Here is a 12,769-nt window from a genome sequence, read left to right on the forward strand (position 1 = left end):
TCCAATTTTGCACACTGTACATTGAAGTGGAAATGGGTGTCAGATCTGTGAGCTCTGTGTGGGCAGCCTGGACTGTGGGTATTTCAGTTTGAAAATTTTTTAGTTGCCATAGTAATTGTTACAATCATGTGGTTTCTGTGGTCTTTGTGATACCAAACACCTATTAGGAGCACCCAGCAAGCAGAAGTGGTTTACTTTTTTTTCCCTCTTGTGTATACTTACAGAGAAAAATAATGTGTAGTCAGATTTTAAGTTGAATTACAAGCATAACAAAAAAAGATCACTTGCGTATCTTTATGTAAAGCATGTTCATTTCCCAATTATTCTTTTTAAAATTATTATTCTTTTAATTAGTTATTATTAGTTATTATTCTTTTAATTAGCTATTATTAGATATTATTCTTTTAATTAGTTTTTTCTTCAACAAAGAATTTATCAGGAAGTGATTTTTTTTCCCCCTAAACAAGGAGTCCCAGAAACCAAGGTTATAAAGTTTCATAAAAAGAACAGGAAACTCCTCTCTTGTTATGAATGTGTTGTGTCAGCATGATGCTGCTCAAGTTCAGACTGAAATTTAAGCAGAATCGAAAGTAGCTGGGTATGTTACTAATCCCTTTGCAAACGGTGCTCACCATTTGTTGCTGATCAGTTGCTAAGCCATGTCCGATTCTTTGCGACCCCATGGACTGCAGCACACCAGGCTTCAGTATATGCTCACCATGACCAGGTATCACTTAGTCCCTGGATGCTATTCTCAAAGCTAGATTTTGCAGGTGGTTTTTGAAATATTGACAGGCATTATTTGGCTAAACAAAGTATTGAATATTTATATTTTATTGCTATAAAAACTTGAATGCCATGGCTTAATCTTCACAGCCCTCCGTCTTTACCATAGAATTATTATTTTATCTATTTGAATATTGATTCTGAAGTTAAAGTACAGATATAATAATGATAAAAACAGGAATGCCTTTTTTTGGTTATTTTATTTTAAAATTTTTTCTTCTAGTTTTGAGATATTAACATATAGAACTGTATAAGTCTAAGGTATACAGCATAATGGTTTGACATACATCATGAAATGATACAATAATTTTAGTGAACCCCCATTATCACGTATAGATCCATCATCAAAATTAAAGAAATAGAAAATTTGTTTTCCTGGTGATGAGACTGCTTAGAATTTATTCTCTTGACAACTTTCATGTATAAAGTCTAGCAATGTTAATTAATTTATCATATCATACATTACATCCTAGTACTTATTTACCTTATAATTGGAAATTTGTACATTTTCACTGCCTTCATCCACTTTCTTCTTGCTCCACCCACCTCCTGCCTCTCGTGATTGCTCTTTTATGAATTTGTTTGTTTTGGAAGTATAATTGACCTACAATACTATCTTTGGTACAGATGGAAACTAGACTTATGGAAACTAGACTAGATCATTTTGAAATGTACAGAAATATCAATTCACTATGTTGTGATTTGGCTATATATTCTTATTTTAATCAGAAGGGGATAGAACTGGCTCCAGCCTTTGGTTGAGCCATAGGACGTAGAAGTGTAGTGTCTCCATTGACTTGCAGAGCTTGTGAGAGGAGAAGGTGGTACCAGCGGTTTGTTTGGAGCTGGGAAGACAGTGCATGCATGAATGGGGCAGTAGGAATTGACCACCTCTGACTATTTACAATGAACTTTCCTGAACAAATTTGGGATGAATGATAAAAATATCATTTCTTACATTTAATACACTAGACATATACACTGATTAATTAAAAATTGGCAACATATCACAACACGGGAATCTTTGACCAGCTATGGATTTCACTGCCTTTGAACTTTATTGTCAATAGATGTGTTCTAAGTGAGCTTTTACTTATTATTAAAGATACTTTGGCCATAAGAATCCTGCCAATCAGAAAAGATAACAAGGAAACTATATATTCAGCAAACCCCTCAGCAGGGAGGTGGGTGAAACATTTATAGTTGAAAAATTATTAGTTTTATAGCCTGGCTCTAATATGTCCTTTCTTAATGGCAATATTTAGGATTATGGAAATGCTAAAATTCTATTAAAAAGGAAATAGTGTACAGTTAGATGAAGACTGATGCCTTCAAAATTTTATCAATAAGATAATGCAAAAAATTAAGAAAATGAATTAAATTTAAAAATTAAGAAAAACACAAGACAGTATTAGCTTCATTGCACTTTTTTCTTTTTTATTTAAGTCCTTTAAATTTAATTTTGAATAGATAATGAATCCTTGTGGTTCAGAAAAACATAAGAAGTTATAAAGTGAAAAGTGCCCTTTCGATCTATGTCTTTAATTTTTCAGTTTGCCCCCGAGGTCTAATCCTCTGTATAACAGGTGTTATTAACCCTAGAGTATTCATTTGTCATTGTTCAGTCCCAAGTCATATCTAATTCTTTGCAATCCCAGGGACTGCAGGAAGCCAGGTTCCCTGTACTTCACTATCTCAGAGTTTGCTCAGACTCATGTCCATTGAGTCGGTGATGCTATCCAACCATCTCATCTTCTTTTGCCCCCTTCTTCTCCTGCCCCCAATCTTTCTTAGCATCAGGGTCTTTTCCAATGTGTTGGCTCTTTGCATTAGATGGCCAAAGTAGTGGAGATTCAGCTTCAGCATCAGTCCTTACAATGAATATTCAGGACTGATTTCCTTTAGGATTGACTGGTTGGATTTCCTTGCAGTCCAAGGGACTCTCAAGAGTCTTCTCCAGCACCATAATTTGAAAGCATCAGTTCTTTGGTGCTCAGCTTCTTTATGGTTCTACTCTCACATCCATGTATGACTACTGGAAAAACCATTGCCTTGACTATACAGACCTTTGCTGGCCAAGTGATGTCTCTGCTTTTTAATATGCTGTCTAGGTTTGTCATAACTTTTTTTCCAAGAAGCAAGCATCTTTTAACTTTGCGGTTGCAGTCACTGCTGACAGTTATTTTGGAGCCCAAGAAAATAAAATCTATCACTGTTTTGACTTTTTCTCCTTCTATTTGCCATGAAGTGATGCGGCTGGATGCCATGAGCTTAATTTGAGTTTTAAGCTGGCTTTTCACTCTCCTCTTTCACCCTCATCAAGAGACTCTTTAGCTTCTCTTTGCTTTCTGCTTAATATTAAAGTGGTATTATGTGCATATCTGAGGCTGTTGATATTTCTGGCAATCTTGATTCCAGCTTGTGATTCATCTAGCCCAGCATTTTGCATGATGTAGTCTGCATAGAAGTTAAATAAGCAGGGTTACAATATAAGCCTTAACATACTCCTTTCCCAGTTTTGAACCAGTCCATTGTTCCATGTCGGGTTCTAAATGTTGCTTCTTGACCTGCATACAGGTTCCTCAGGGGGCAGTAAGATGGTCTGGTATTCCCATCACTTTAGGAATTTTCCACGGTTTGTTGTGATCCACACACCAAAGGCTTTAGCATAGTCAATGCAGCAGAAGTAGATGTTCTGGAATTCCCTTGCTTCTTCTATGAGCTAACAGATGTTGGCAATTTGATCTCTGGTTCCTCTGCCTTTTCTAAATCCAGCTTGTATATCTGGAAGTTCTCAGTTCATGTTCTGTTGAAGACTAGCTTGAAGTATTTCGAGCATTATCTTGCCAGCATGTGAAATGAATGCAATTGTATATTAGTTTGAACATTCTTTGGCATTGGCCTTCTTTGGGATTGGGATGAAAACTGACCTTTTCCAGTCCTGTGGCCACTCTGCTGAGTTTTCCAAATTTGACTGCAGCACTTTAAAAGCATCATCTTTTAGGATTTGAAATAGCTCAAGTGGGATTCCATCACCTCCACTTGCTTTGTTTGTAGTAATGTTACAAATATTTCATTTAAAATTACTTTATGCATATACAAGAAAATATAAATATATTATTTTCTCTCCTTTTTACTCCAAAGATGACATACTACACTCTCTATTCTCTTTCACTTAATGAACACTATTCAAGTTTTGCTTAATTACACTATTTTCTCCTAATATACCTTGGATAAGACTTGATATTAGTACACAGAGAGTTTTGTTTTCAGTTTTTAATAGCTACCTATAATTCAATTTTATGAACATATCACTATTTAGCTTATTGCATGTTAATAGACATTAGTATATTTCCAAAATTTTTGTTGCAAAGACTATAATCTTGTACAGGTAGCATTCTATACATCACTAGCAGTATCTGGGTTTTCCTAGCAGTGAAACTGTAAGTTGAATAGATATTAACACATTGCCCAATTTATACTCCCATCAGCAAGGCATGAGAAAATGCTTTTCTTCCCCTCAGAGTCTTTGAACAGATTATGTTACCTAACTTTGGATTTTTGCCAACAGAGAGGTAGAAAATGATATTCTGTGTGGTTTTAATTTACATTCTTTTTATGGGGGAGGTTGATTACCTTGTTACCTATTTAAGAGCAAATTTCATTTCTTTTTCTGTATTTGAAATGGGTAATGGTCTTATCAAATTGTATATTAGAGATTTTAGCTCTTTGTCTGTGACAAGTTATAACTTTTTCCCACGATTCGTTTATTTTTAAACTTTTTTCATACTTTTTTCCTTCTAATTAAAAAAAAATTCTTGTATGTCCAAATTTACCAATAAAATAATTTATGACTTAGGGATTTTGAGTCACAAAAGTTTAGATAGATCTTCCTGAGTGAACTCCGGGAGATGGTGATGGACAGGGAAGCCTGGCGTGCTGCGATTCATGGGGTCGCAAAGAGTCAGACACGACTGAGCGACTGAACTGAACTGAACTGAACCCTAAACTTAAAAAGTAATTGTTCCAACTTTCCTTCTTACTGTTTTATGGTTATGTTAAAAAAATTAAATCTTTGGTACCTTCGGGATATGTTCTGCCATATGAAGTAATACATGGATATTATTTAATTTATCCCTAAGCCATTATTGACCAGTTGCTTTTCTTCCTAAAGACTTGATACAGCATCTTTTTTGTACACTTAATTCCTGTATGTACCTGATACTTCTGGAATTTCTGTTTTGCTAGTAAACCGCTACACTGCTCAATTATTTAGGCCATTAAAAATGTTTTAATGTATTTGAGGGCTGTCCCCTCCTATGTTTATTTTTCTTATGAAATTTAGCTTCAAACTTTTGGGCTTTCATTGAGATCATGTTAAATTTACAGATTAAATTGGAAAAAATTAACACATTTATGATATTGAGGCTTCTTACTTAACACCATGGTCTTCCTATTTATAAAAAGGCTATTTTGTGGCCGTCAGTATTATTTTTAAATTTTTAACAGGTTTCACATTTTTGTTGATATCATGTTTATGTATTTTATCTTTTCTGTTGCTGTTGTATATGAACTCTTTTCTCCAATTAAATCTTCTAACTGGTTGTTTGAATATATAAAAATGACTGATTTGCACATTGATTTTGCACTTCATTATTGCTGAATTCTCTTATTGCTTGTTATAACTTTTAATAAAATCTCTTGAATCTTCTAAACATACTACCATGTCATCTACAATTAGTAATATTTTTAACTCATCTCTTCCAATTTTTATATTTATAATCTTTTTCTCTTGGATAATGGTATTGACTAAAAATTCCAGCACAATGTTATATAGCAGTGATGTTAGTGGATACTAGCCGACAACAGTGAAGACATTTCCATAAAAGTCAGAAGCATTCTGATGCTTTGTTGTGAATTAAATACATTTCACTGTGACAAGGTAGCCTCCTGCTTCTATTTCAATATTTTCTTGGTTGTTTTGTCTCTCTGTTATATCAGGAAAGGCTGATAAATTTTGTCCAGTGCTTTTTCAGCATCTATGGAGAAGTCCTATAATTTTTTTCTTTAGATTTGTCAAAGAGTTTCTAGTATTGAACCATTATGATCTCATTTGGAAACAATTTTTTTGTTTGTTTGTTTTTGCTTTTTAAAGTCAGCTCCTAGTTTCTTTTTGCTAATATATTATTTAGAATATCTGCACCATTATCAATAGTGTGACTAGTTTCTAGTTGGTGTGATCAAAGAATGTTATTTCTATGATTATATTTTTTTAGATTTTATTAAATTTTTCTACTGGTCATTTTGGGGAAAAGAACTGCATTCTCTATTTTCAGGTTATGATGCTTATAGTATAGCAATCATCTGCATTATAGCAATTGTGATATTTAGGTCATTGTATCCTTAGTTATTTTTTTCTGCCTGATTAATCATGCACTGGAGAGATGAATTGGAAGTCTCCCAATGTTAGCATGTTTGTGTTTATCTGTCTTTAGAGCTCCTGTAATTTCTGCTCAATGGATGCTGTTATTTCTTGCATAGATATACTTAATTATAGTATCTACTGGAAATTTAACACTTTGGCATTATTAAGTTCTTTTCTTTGTTTTAGTTAAAACTGTTCTGACTTTCATTTTGTTTGATATTAAGATTTTGATTTCTGCTTTATATTTTTATTTTTGTTTGGCAGACCTTAGCTTTTGCTTTTATTTTAAGAAAATTTAAGTTTTTTCCTTGTGTCTGGAATGGAGTAAATTAGATTAAATTGTGATTTAATCTGTAAAAACAGCATCAAGACAATTTACATTTATTGATTTGATGGAAGTGTTGGGTCTTAGCTTTGTTATTACATCATGTTTTTCTTTTATACCTTAAAAAAAAGTCTATTACTGTGTGATTTTTTTGTCTGCTATTTCTTTCTTTTTTTAATTTTTATTTTTACTTTATTTTACTTTACAATACTGTATTTGTTTTGCCATACATTGACATGAATCCACCATGGATGTACGTGAGTTCCCAATCCTGAATCCCCCTCCCACCTTCCACCCCATATCATCTCTGCTATTTATTTTCAATGTGAAATTTTACAGAGACTTAAGGAGGTATATGTTTTTATTTTAATTTTTTCATAATTATATCGTATATAATGTCATTGGTCCTAATCTTCTTCAAATGGACTCTATTAGTTTCTTTTTTTGATGATAAAGATAGTTTTTTTTTTTTACTATCATTTTCTTGTTTCTCTCTCTTTCACTGTCTAAAGTTAATCAATGACCTTTCTTAATATTCTGCTTTGTAAGATTACGTATGCTTAAAAGTCAGTTTTAAATTATAGCATTTGGCTCTTGACTATTGCAGATGGAAGAGTTTACAATTCTACTCACTTTCTTTCCCTCAGTTATTATTTTACTGTCAGGCATGTACAATGTGTACTATGCTCCTTCTCCTTAACCTGCAGCTTGTGTTAGTCGTAACTGTAGCGTTAGACACACTTAGCGGTCACTACTGTGTTCTCAACTTGCATTTCGTCTGTGGGAAAACTTTAGCAAAACAGTAAATTCAATCAGAGAAGTGAGAAAATGCAGAAACAAAGGAAAACAGCCAAAGGAGGTAAATAATAATAGTTTAGTCATTAAGCAAAGTCAAGGACCTTTTAGTTCCTCCTCAAGGGCCATAGATAATATTCCGAGCCATAACCTGGGAGCTGTTATAGGTACTGAAACCCCCAGCAAGTGGAAGAAGTTAACTACATGGTGATCGGACTGTAGCCATGACATAAGCTGCCAGGACTCCAAGAATTGGCCTCAGAGAAACGGCCCAAAGATTGCCGGGAGAAATATCAATAACCTCAGACACACAGATGGCACCACCCTTATGGCAGAAAGCGAAGAACTAAAGAGCCTCTTGATGAAAGTGAAAGAGGAGAGTGAAAAAGTTGGGCTAAAGCTCAACATTCAGAAAACAAAGATCATGGCACCCAGTCCCATCACTTCATGGCAAATAGATGAAGAAACAGAGGAAACAGTGAAAGACTTTATTTTGGGGGGCTCCAAAATCACTGCAGATGGTGACTGAAGCCATGAAATAAAAAGACGCTTACTCCTTGGAAGAAAAGCTATGATCAGCCTAGAATTATATTAAAAAGCAGAGACATTACTTTGCCAACAAAGGTCCATCTAGTCAAGGCTATGGTTTTCACAGTAGTCATGTATGGATGTGAGAGTTGGACTATAAAGAAAGCTGAGTGCTGAAGGATTAATGCTTTTGAACTGTGGTGTTGGAGAAGACTTTTGAGAGTCCCTTGGACTGCAAGGAGATCCAGCCAGTCCATCCTAAAGGAAATCAGTCCTGAATGTTCATTGGAAGGACTGATGTTGAAGCTGATGCTCCAATACTTTGGCCACCTGATGTGAAGAGCTGACTCATTTGAAAAGACCCTGATGCTGGGAAAGATTGAAAGTTAGAGGAGAAGGGGATGACAGAGAATGAGACGGTTGGATGGCATCACCAACTCAATGGATGTGTTTGAGTAAACTCCATGAGTTGGTGATGGACAGGGAGACCTGGTGTGCTATAGTCTGTGGGGTCACAAAGAGGTGGACATGGCTGAACGACTTAACCTAACTGAACTGAGATAATACCAGTGGCTTGGCCAGGGTAGTAGTGGTGGAGCTGGTGAGAAGTTGTCAAAGAGCAATTTCTCTTTTCTTTCTTAACTTCAGGTAGTTATTGCAGCTAACTAACTAAGCATATTTAAACAAGGTCAGGGTTTTCCTGGTGGCTCAATTGGTAAAGAATCTGCCTGCAATGCAGGAGACTCTGTTTAGATCCCTGGGTTGTGAAGGAAGTCCCTGGAGAAGGAAATGGCAACCCACTCCAGTATTGTTGCTGGGAAATCTGATGGACAGAGGAGATTTGTGGGCTATAGTCCACAGTGTTGGAAAGAGTTGGACACGACTTAGCACCTAAACCACCACCACCATTTAAACATGCATGTGTATTTATAAGAAGCTCTTAATCTGAAATACACGTGGCCCATTTCAGTTCAGTCGCTCAGTCGTGTCTGACTCTGCCACCCCATGAATCACAGCACACCAGGCCTCCCTGTCCATCACCAACTACTGGAGTTCACCCAGACTCACGTCCATCAAGTTGGTGATGCCATCCAGCCATCTCATCTTCTCTTGTCCCCCTCTCCTCCTGCCCCTAATCCCTCCCAGCATCAGAGTCTTTTCCAATGAGTCAACTCTTCACATGAGGTGGCCAAAGTCCTGGAGTTTCAGCTTTAGCATCATTCCTTCCAAAGAAATCCCAGAGCTGATCTCCTTCAGAATGGACTGGTTGGATCTCCTTGCAGTCCAAGGGACTCTCAAGAGTCTTCTCCAACACCACAGTTCAAAAGCATCAATTCTTCGGCACTCAGCCTTCTTCACAGTCCAACTCTCACATCCATACATTTAGATAACACTTATTTATCTAAGTGGCCCATTTAGGTAACACTTATTTATTTAGCAGACATTTACTGATGACTTAGTGCCAGCACAGTGCTGGCACTAGCAAAGCGATGATGAAAAAACAGATGCAGTCCCTGACCTCAAGGAACATATATTCTTTCAGGTGAATATGATAATAAAAATAATAGATATAACTGATATTGAGCAAGTACATGTTCTAGGTAATGTTCAGAGCTTTTCTCACCTAATATCTCATTTATTCTTCACAGCTCTGTGAGACCGGTCTGATTATTACCCTTATCTTATAGGTGAAGATACCAAATACATTGTCCAAGTTCTCAAGCGGGTAAGTGGTGGAGCCAGGTTTAGCCTAGGTTAAATCAGTGAACAAATAAAAATATGAAGAAATGTGCAGGGAAAAAGTGGTAAACAGGGAAAGCATCTCTGGAGAAGTGTGTTTGAGCAGGTGTGTGTGTGGGAACTGCACAAGACCCAGAGTGAAAGCACTCCTAGGCAGGACGAATAACAAGCATGAAGCTTGAGACCAGAGAGAGCTTGAAATGTGAGGAACAGAAAGGAAGTCTGGATGCTTGGAGCATGGGAAAGAGAGAAGAAAATAGCACAAGATGAGACTTGAGATCCAGCTATGGATTGCAAGGACACAGCAAAATGGAAAACATCAGTTAGGAGGTTATTTATTGCAAGAGTTCATTTGGGGTATTGCAGCTTAGATTAGATAATGACAGTGGAGGTGGACAAAAGTGGATGAATCTGAGACATATTCTGGAGGTTAAATTAATATTCCTGTTAAAGTTAACTAATGATAACTCAGACTGCATGATCATCAAAATATAAAGTACATATTTCTGGTCCATTACAGAAAAAGTTCACCAAACCCTGGTATAGAGAACTAAGGTTTGAGTGTATGCAGCAAAGAGAAAAATTGAAGTGTTAAAAAGAATTGTGGCTTTGTATGCCTAGCAAAAAATAGTGTGAAGCAAAGAAACAAAAAATAAACCTGCTAATTAATTTGTTAAGAGGAATAATAGCAAAGAAAGAGTAAAATATAATTCTTAGTTTAAATCTGTAAGAATATCTGAACATAAATTTATTAGATGAATTGAATCAAAATAATTCAGACTTAAGCATTTGAATTAGTATGGTAGGAATGAAGGTGGAGCCAGGTGGAGATGAATGAAAGAAAAAAAAATTATTAGTTAAATACAGGACAGATATTTCACATATAGAATCTCCTTTTTGTGTGTGTTTAGTATTCATTCACTCAACAAATATTTGAATGCTGGGCAATGTCTTAGGTACTGAAGAAGACATAGCAACTGGAGGGGGAGAAACCCCAAAACCTCAGATTATCTGCTCTCATGAAATATACAAACTGGTGGGAGCGTACATTTTCTAACTGTATTAGATATTATAATAATACCTGCCTGTAGGTGTTCTTCTTCCTCATTTTTTAGGTGAGGACCCATGACTTCAAGTACATAAGTGATTCATCCAAGGTCATTTGAAATGCTTTAGTGTCATAGGATCTAGATCTGACTTTGATCTTTATGATTCTAACGTTCACATTATTCTTTGACTGTTGAGAATGCAATATCCATATATGGACCTAGATCACTAACACATAAATCAATGCAGATAAATCTAGGAATTTGAAGTTCTTCTACCGAGTGTGTTTGTATTTTTCTTTCTTCATTCCTGTTTAATTTAAATTTATGTTTAAATTCGGCATTTGCAATTACAAGATGCTGATAACAACCCTCTCAATTAGGACTGAAGAAGTATGTCTAACACTCTGGAAAACACATCTCCCAACCCCCAGAGTGCCTGAGTTGGTGTAAAACACAATTTTTTCACTGTCAGGTTTCCTGCTTCTCGCTTCACTCCTGCAGCTGTGTGTCTGAATATTCAAAGCAGGGTTGGAGGTAGGAGTCAATTATTTTAGGAGGGTTACTGTATCTGGACTGTTCACTTTGTGGTAGGGGCAAAACACCATGTAAGTAAAAAGAGTAATTTCGGAAATGTTTTGAGTTACTGTTCTGAAACTTCGAATATGAAATACATTTTTAATGAATTATCTCAGATTTTAAGGGCCCTAAATAATACATAAAGTACCAGAAGTCGCCTCTACAGGTAAGTAGAAAAGATTCTTCAGCTTCTATCTCCCTCCGGGTTTTCGAACAGCTCTGCGAACTCTTTTCCCCCTAATGTGAAACCCCATGCACTTCACTTTCTGACTTCCCCAGTGAGCCTCCTGGGATAAGAGCTGCATTTTGACTCATCACTCCTGATAAAAACAAGAGTGCTCCGTTCTTTGCTGACTGTGAAACCTTCCCTGTCATCTGCATATCCTCCTTCGACTCCTAGGAAACCCTTGGAGGAACGAAAAGGACAGGCCCACCACCACAGCAGAGCAAGTCCTGGCTGAGTCACCACCGTGGGATGAAGGCTGACATGGATATTGACAGACGCTCCTGGGAGTCAGCAGGCGGGCTGCTTGGAAGGCTGGCACGCCCCCACACTGTGTGGAATTTTCTCCTCAACTTGTTCTTCTAGCTGGAATGGAAACCTCCCTGTCTCCAACCAGCTTTTCTGGATGAAGTGGGGTGTGTGGAAGGAATGGAAGAGAACCCTCTTGACCATCTGGATTCTGAGAGGACCATTGCAGGAACCTGGCTCTATGGTCTGCTAACTGCAACCACCCACACTGGTCTCAACGGCCACACCCGAAGTGGCCTAGTCCCAAGGCAGCTGTTGGAACTGTTTGTGTGGTCATACCAGCCCTTAGGAAGAGATGGCCTGCCAAACCCTGGGGAACTTGGAGCTGAGGTCAACTTAATGCTTTCCCATTAGGCGCTGGGAAGAAAGAAGCTTTCTAACGACAGAAGTGCATGACAGTCAGCGTAACTCTGCTTCAAACATCTTCTGTTTAAGCTGTATTGGTTTCTGACCAGCTGATTTTTATGAAGACGTATTTTTTAGTACTAAACCTTAGTTTTATCTTTATGGCAAAATAAGGTATAAATAATAAGTAAAGTAAAGAAAGCTTTCTATTGGACAAAGTCTATAAATCATGTTGTTTATTTAACCAAATAAGATTAGTATCACTTGACTTTCACATATGTTTTATACATGTAGGATGGTTGAAAATAGCTAAGCACCTATTTCCAAGTTGGACGTGGGTCAGTTAGAGGATGAAGGGTGTGGGTGTGGTCTTTAGATGTCAGGCAGACCTGCGTGTTCAGTGCTGGTACTGCCCCTTACCTTGTGATCGCAGACAAGCTACTGAATTTCTCTAAGCCTCAATTTCCTAATCTAAAGAATGGAGATAATTATTATATAGCACTTGCCACACTGAATTGTTGAGAGGACTAACTGATATCATGCCAATGAAATGCTTAGCGTATTGCCAGCCACATAAAAGGCTGTGAGTGTCAGAAGTGATGTTGTTAATGAAGCTGATAACACCGCCTGTAATGGGTAATTTTACTTGGCTAAGGAATGCCCAGATA

General features: G+C 36.8%; 1 long non-coding RNA gene across 2 annotated transcripts in view; it reads left to right on the plus strand.

The window, feature by feature from the left end:
* The first annotated feature begins 554 nt into the window (after nucleotides 1-554).
* LOC138437245 (uncharacterized) overlaps nucleotides 555-12,769 on the plus strand; it is a 37,591-nt gene continuing 25,376 nt past the window's right edge. Inside the window, exons 1-2 of one of the 2 annotated variants that reach the window (XR_011255839.1) lie at nucleotides 565-727; nucleotides 9,509-9,585. This is a non-coding gene — a long non-coding RNA (uncharacterized lncRNA). Of the gene's footprint in view, nucleotides 728-9,508; nucleotides 9,586-12,769 lie in introns of both variants that reach the window. The other variant, XR_011255840.1, reaches the window with a different exon arrangement.

Source organism: Ovis canadensis, chromosome 3, assembly GCF_042477335.2.
Source record: "Ovis canadensis isolate MfBH-ARS-UI-01 breed Bighorn chromosome 3, ARS-UI_OviCan_v2, whole genome shotgun sequence".
Lineage (NCBI taxonomy): Eukaryota > Metazoa > Chordata > Mammalia > Artiodactyla > Bovidae > Ovis > Ovis canadensis.